Below are 6921 nucleotides of genomic sequence, written 5' to 3'. Positions count from 1 at the left end.
GTCATCAATCTCAACTTTAACAACTTTAAACAACATAGCAACTTTTTAGCAACATACAACTCTCCTCTAACAACTTGACAACACAGTCTAATAATAACATCTCATCATACTTCACAACGTAAACATGTTCACACATATAACAACCTTTTCAACTTAATTTCAACTAATTTCAACAATATCATAGATCAACACACAACTTGTAAACAACTTCACAACTTAACTACAACATGCATCTCCAACAACATCATTAATAAATATTTAATCATATATTAGCAACACACAATATTTTCATCACCTAAAATAACTCATACTAATCAACCTAAGTACCCAAAGGAGTTCCCAACTCACATACAACCAACAACTTTACAATCTAGCTTCCCTTACCTGAAGATTGGCTCAGGATAGCCAAGAAGCGGAATTCCCTTTCCGAAGCTCAACCCGGAACTTCAATCCACCCAAAGCAAGCTTCTTAGTCCAAAGTCCTTCTCGCTAAAACTTCTCTCTAAAACTTCTCTCTAAAAACCTCCCTTTCTCCTCAACCACCAACCCCTATTTATAGAAGTTCCAGAGTGGCCAGAACGGCCTGTTCTGAATCTGGAACGGCCCGTTCTGCACTCTTTCACCAAGTACAAAATTTACATGTAGAACGGCCCGTTTTGAAATCAGAATGGCCCGTTCTGGGACTCATCCAGAACGGCCCGTTCTCCATCCAGAACGGCCCGTACTCCCTCCGGAACGGTTCGTTTTGGGGTTTGGAACAGCCCGTTCTCCCTCCAGAACGGTCCGTTCTTAACTACGTTTTATAGGTCAATTCAGTAGTTTGGAACGACCCGTTCCAGTTTGGGAACGGCCCGTTCTGGACTACTGAATCACCCATACTGAGCCTTCTAAAATAATTTACTACGTTACAATACCTCCCAACAAAAAGGAATTTTCATCCCCGAAAATAAACTTACTTGGAAATAAAGAAAAAATATTACTTTCTACACAGTTGCTCAATCTCCCAAGTAGTCTCACCAGTAATTGCATCCCACAAGATCTTCACCAATCCAGTGGACTTGCCACTTAACTCCTTCAACTTGTACTCAATCACAACTACCGGTCTCTTCTCCTAAGTCAGGTTCTCCTTGACCTGAATCTCACCCATCTCAACTACATGACTTGGGTCATGGACATACTTCCTTAACTGAGAAACATGAAACACATGCCCCTCTCAGAAAACTCCAAAGGCCTTTGCCACTACAAGGAAGATGATGAATTGCGACGGACAGATTGTGACGGTTTTCGTAAAACCGTCGTTGCTTTGATATTGCGACCCTTCATGCGACGGTTTCTGCCAACTGTCGCAAAATTTTCCTATATTGCGACAGTTTAGGGTAAACCGTCGTAATTTACAAAATAAAAATATAATTTTAAAATTAATTTACCCATGGAAAAAGAGGTTGCGCGGGTTAGATAGTCTTTTTTACCGCTATTCTTTCTTTTCCCCAATTTCATTCTAACCTAACTCTCAACCCCATTACAAGGGCTCGTAAATTTCATTCTCCTTGAAGGAATTGCTGCAAGGGTTCATCAACATTTCAAATATTCATGAGTTTTCACTTTTGTTTCTCTCTTTCTTCGCTTTATTTCCCTCCGCATTCACTCATGCGCACATTTTGATTTTGGGTTGTATCTGTGATTGATTTTCGCTTTATTTCAAGATTAAGGTTCAATCCTTTGCACGTCTTTCCTTGGACAAGCGTAGAAAAAACCTCGAGTCAACTCAAACAAGTGGCTTCATTGTACGGTTCACTCTTTGAACTCGATCTTGGTCCCGTTCATTAACCCTTATTCGCCCCAACTAAATCACCGTTCACAAGGTTTTATTCTTTTTCCTTTAAATTTTAGTTTTTTTACTTATTAATAAATGCTAGTAAAATTCAAGATTTGATAAGCATGAGTTTGTTTGAAGTATATACATTTTTAGATTCTGGTTGGCTATACATTGTTAGATTCTGGTTGGTGCTGGAAAATTTGGCTGTGAATAATGCAACAAAATTTAATTTTGCTAATTAAGCCTATTTTTCTCTTTGGTCTTTGTCTGACTGTTCAGTTAGACATTTTGTATCTTTGTAGGTTGTCTTTAGTGAGGGTGGGTGAAAATGACTATGACAGCTAAAAATGCCACACTTGGTTGTATTGCCCAGTGGCCACTCTGTTATGCTATCTGGCATTATTATTACCTTTGTAATAGGTGGACTCTAGGTAAGAAAAAGGTGCAACTGGCATTGTACTTGTAGATGCCAGAGAAGAATCTAATTAAAATACTTAAATTTCCAATAACATAAGAGATAAGATTTGCTAACCCAATAAATATTGTCGTATTTTGGCATTCAGTTAATCCAAGTTTTAACAAATATGTGGTTATACTAGTTTATTTTGGATTAATAATCAAACACAATATTCTGATGAAATTTATACTATTATTCCTTTTTTTACTGCATCATTTGTGTTTTACCATTTATTATTTCATTGTTTATTGAGGTTTTAACAGATGCTTAGCTTCTAGTTTTGAAATAAAATATTGAATTCATATTTTACAAGTTCACACCTTCAATATGAAACTACCTTATTATTGTAATAAATATGGATAAAATCTTAATAAAGTCATAGTTGATATTGTTGAATTGTGGATTTTTTTCTTCTTTCTTTTTGTTTTGAGGTGTCTTAAGTGATTTGACTTGTTTTGGGTGGTTTCATGATGAATTGAAAAAGTTATTCAACTTGTAACCACTTGATTATATCTTGAACATATATTTTTTGTGATTCATACATAGTGTAATTTGTGATGAGTATTTTATCCTAATGTATCTACTAAATATTTCTATCCCCTCAAATCACCCGTGTGCTATAGTATTGGAAACATTGGATATTGATTCAACATTTGAATGCATTGTGAGTCACGTGCATCACATCCTTCTAATTTCAATATTTTCCATAATTGAATTTTTAGTTTCTGTAAATGGTGGTAATATTCAAATTCTAACTTTAAGGTTTAGATATAGTAATATATGTTTTTTTCTTTATCTTGATATAGTGTGATTACGTGATGCTATTGTGCAATATGATTATATAATGCTACTTACATTAATTAACAAATGAATATTTTTTCTTGTGTTCACATTGGTTTTAGATTAAAAATAGTTTGATACTAGGACGAAGCCAGATTTCAAAACAACTTTAAAAAGAATTTTTTTTATCAAATATATGCACATTAAATTTAAACAAAAATATTTATATTTAATTGTTTCAAAATGCTAAGTACATTAACAGAGTTCATCAAAATACAAAATGTTTATCTTTTATATCACGAAAGTCATCTATGATTAAATAAATATTAAAAATTTCAACAATTTTTTATATTTGTGTTTGTTGATAGTTTTTATTAGTTGAAATGTGCAAGTTTTAACAATTTTATAAATTAAAAAAATTCAGGGGGCTTATGGCTCCCTAATAGAACACATACATCCATCCCTACCTTGACATATACACCTAAGGGATTGATCAAAGTGTTGATAAATTTATAAATATTTGTTTTGTTGCTGAAATATCGTGCATGCTTTATATTGTAATACTATAGTGTAATTATACTTGACAAGTAACAAAAATAGTCAACTAAATGATGACTTGTCTCTTTGTGATTAACAGTTTGAGATATTTGTCATTTTTATTGCTACAGACAAATCTAAGAGGCATAACTAAATGGAAGCATAGACGGGAAATTCTCTATTCTTTCATTTATCCCTAGTCTGTAATATCAATTTGAAATTTACTTACACATTTCTTTCTTTCCCCCTTCTATTAGGCAAGTTAGATTGACTGAAAAGGATAGGCAACTCAATTCATTCATTTGCTCTCTCTTAATCAACAACAAGAACTCACTCTCAACACATTTTATCGCCAACATAACTTGCAGTTATTAAGAGGTCAGGCTACCAACATTTTACACATTCAATTCTATGTTAGTTTATTATATTTATGAATACTAGATCTTATTCCAATTTTTGTTAGCTGTACAACATCTTTATTTTAAGGTTTAGACATTATAATTAATGTATGCTATGAAACTATATATGAATTTCTCCCCAATATTGTTTTACATGCATGAATGGGATGTAATGGAAGGTACCCACCGAACATATTAACAACAATTTTGTTTACCATTAGTTTGAGAAACATTAATTATAGTATTGGATTTGAATTCATTCACTCCATCTATTTCAACCTCTAAACATAATTTTCTTTGACTTTCATCTTTTAGTGCCTCAAAAAGATTCTAACTTGAATTTTAGAAATTAAAAAAATTCATGAGGCAATATAAGAATCATGTAAATATCATTTTGTTGTTCATCTCTAACTTGACTTTTTCAATTTGTGTTGTTATAATTTCTCATCTAACAATGGTATGCAAACAATTATCTCATTAAATTAGTGATGTGTGTAAGGTAGATAAATTCATTGTCTTTTATTTTGTGTAATGAGAATTTTTCTTAGTTAAATATCCCTTCATTATTGTGTAGAGAATTGAAATGCTAAAGTAATGGACAAGTCATGGATTATGAAGCCACAAAACTCTAGTGAATATGAGAAAGGGGTTAGGGAATTCATTGATTTTGCCCTTGAGCATAACTTTGCTAATGGCAAACTTATTTGCCCTTGTAAACGATGTTGTTTCAAGAAGTGGCATTGTAGAGATGTGGTGTATGATTGTAATTTTGTCTACATTAAAATGGGTAACTTATATTTATAAGAATTTTGAGTATTCTTATGTTTAATGGGTTATTAGTGGTATTGCATTCTGGGGAGGTTTATGGTGTGATTGAAGGCTTTGGAATTATAATGGTTGATGGTATTGTTATAATGCTTGATGAATTGTAGTGTATGTTGCTGCTTATTTTGTACTCACAGTGAGAGGTGGAAAAATTGAATATACTTGATAAATGTTGACACTAGTATGCTTTTGATTTTTACTTATTTTTATTAATTTTTTATTTTGTTCCAGGAACCTGACTTGGAATCACCCGGAAATGGAAAGTCTTCCTCTAAAGGGAGTCATATTCCTGAAGGCCATGACTTAGATTCACCTAGCACTGTTTAGTTTATTTTTTTGTTTTTAATTTATGCACTCTAATTAAGAAATTTAAATACATACTTCTGTGTTTTATTTGAATTTGTTTAATGTTGTATGAGAAGCATAATTTAATACTCTATATGTTTATGAATTTTATTTTATTTTATTATTAGCTTATGTTATTTATTTTTGTTTAGTATTACAGTTTAAATAAAAATAATAGTTAGACAAGTATTATAACAAAAAATATATAAAATGATTGTTGTATATATTATTATAATAATTCCTAAATTGTAATTTAATTAATGTTTACTTGTATTGAAATATATAATATTAATATAAGTATGCATTAACCTCTATTAAATTGTGATACAAAATATTTATAAAATAAAATAAATAACGACTGATGTATTTTTAAAAAGTGATATGAAATTTATTTAAAAGTATAAATTAATTTTTAGAAAATAATTGCAATAGTTAAAGAATAAATTAATTTTAAAAAATTATATAAAATTTATTTTTAAAAAATAAATATTAAATATCATGTCATCTAAATAACTGTCGCAATGATAATACAGAGGCAGTTTGTGCGATGGTTAAGTGAGGGGTCGCAATGTTAATGTAGAGGCAGTTCGTGCGACGAGTATATCAAGGGTCGTAATATTAATTTAGAGGCATTTCGTGCGACAGGTAGAAAAAGGGTCGTAATATTAATTTAGAGGCAGTTCGTGCGACAAGTACATCAAGGGTCGTAATATTAATTTCGAGGCATTTCGTGCGACAGTTGATGAAAGGGTCGCAATTCAAATTTTGCGACGGTTTGTGCAACGATTTTAATAACCGTCGCAAAATTGGCTGGTGACGGACAACTCTGCGACGGTTCCCAAACCGTCGCAGTGTTGTCTTTGCGGCAGTTGTAACCGTCGCAATGTAGGCCACATAACCGTCGCAAAATCATCATTTTCTTGTAGTGTGCCTTCTATCAACTTATGATTTCTGCCTACTCTAAGCAACCTCATCCTTTCTTGAATCAACTTCACCTCCTCAATAGTTTATAAAGTAACTCTAGCCCTGCGACTACCGACTCACCATCTTTGATACCAGCACAGAGGAGTCCTACACTTCCTACCATGCAATGCTTCAAATCCCAATACTTGCATGAAAGCTATTATTGTACATGAACTCCACCAGTAGTAGGACTTCCTCCCAACTCTCTCCAAGTGGTCTAGCACACAAGCTCTCAGCAAAACCTCCAAGGACTGAATTGTCCTCTCTGACTGACCATCCGTCTGTGGATGATAAGCAGAACTCAACCTTAACCTCGTGCCTAAGGCTTGGTGTAGACTCTGCCAAAAATCTAGAAGTGAACCTCGGATCCCTATCTAAAATAATACTGGAAGGCACCCCATGCAACCATACAATTCCCTTCACATACAACTGTGTCAACTTCTCCAAAGATCACTTGATATTGATAGGCAAGAAATGTGCACACTTGGTCAATCTGTCAACCACAACTCAAATAGCATCACTATTCCTAGTCGACTTAGGCAATCCATCAATGAAATCCATAGTGATATTATCCAACTTTCACTACAGGATCTCCATCATCTACAATTAAACTACCAGACTTCAGGTGCCCAACCTTAGCCTTCTGACAGGTCAGACAGGACGCCGTATATTCAACAATGTCTCTCTATACTCAGAATCTTGAGGTAGGCAAATTTACCCTTAAACCTCAAATCCCATCTTCACTCATCTCAAAGCCAACTACTTTCTCTGTATCCAAAAATTTAAGAACCTTCACAACT

At 33.2% G+C, this 6921-nt stretch overlaps 1 long non-coding RNA gene across 1 annotated transcript; it reads left to right on the top strand.

Annotated features, from left to right (window-relative positions):
* The first annotated feature begins 1307 nt into the window (after positions 1-1307).
* LOC109792542 (uncharacterized) lies at positions 1308-5252 on the top strand. The gene is made up of 3 exons (XR_002239175.3): positions 1308-1862; positions 3848-3968; positions 5045-5252. It is a non-coding gene; the product is annotated as an uncharacterized LOC109792542 (long non-coding RNA).
* The last annotated feature ends 1669 nt before the right edge of the window (positions 5253-6921 follow it).

Source organism: Cajanus cajan, chromosome 9, assembly GCF_000230855.2.
Source record: "Cajanus cajan strain Asha chromosome 9, NIPB_CcT2T_4, whole genome shotgun sequence".
In the NCBI taxonomy this organism is placed as follows: Eukaryota; Viridiplantae; Streptophyta; class Magnoliopsida; order Fabales; family Fabaceae; genus Cajanus; species Cajanus cajan.
The sequence above is the reverse complement of the archived record's forward strand: the minus strand, read 5'-3'. Positions and strand labels throughout refer to the sequence as shown.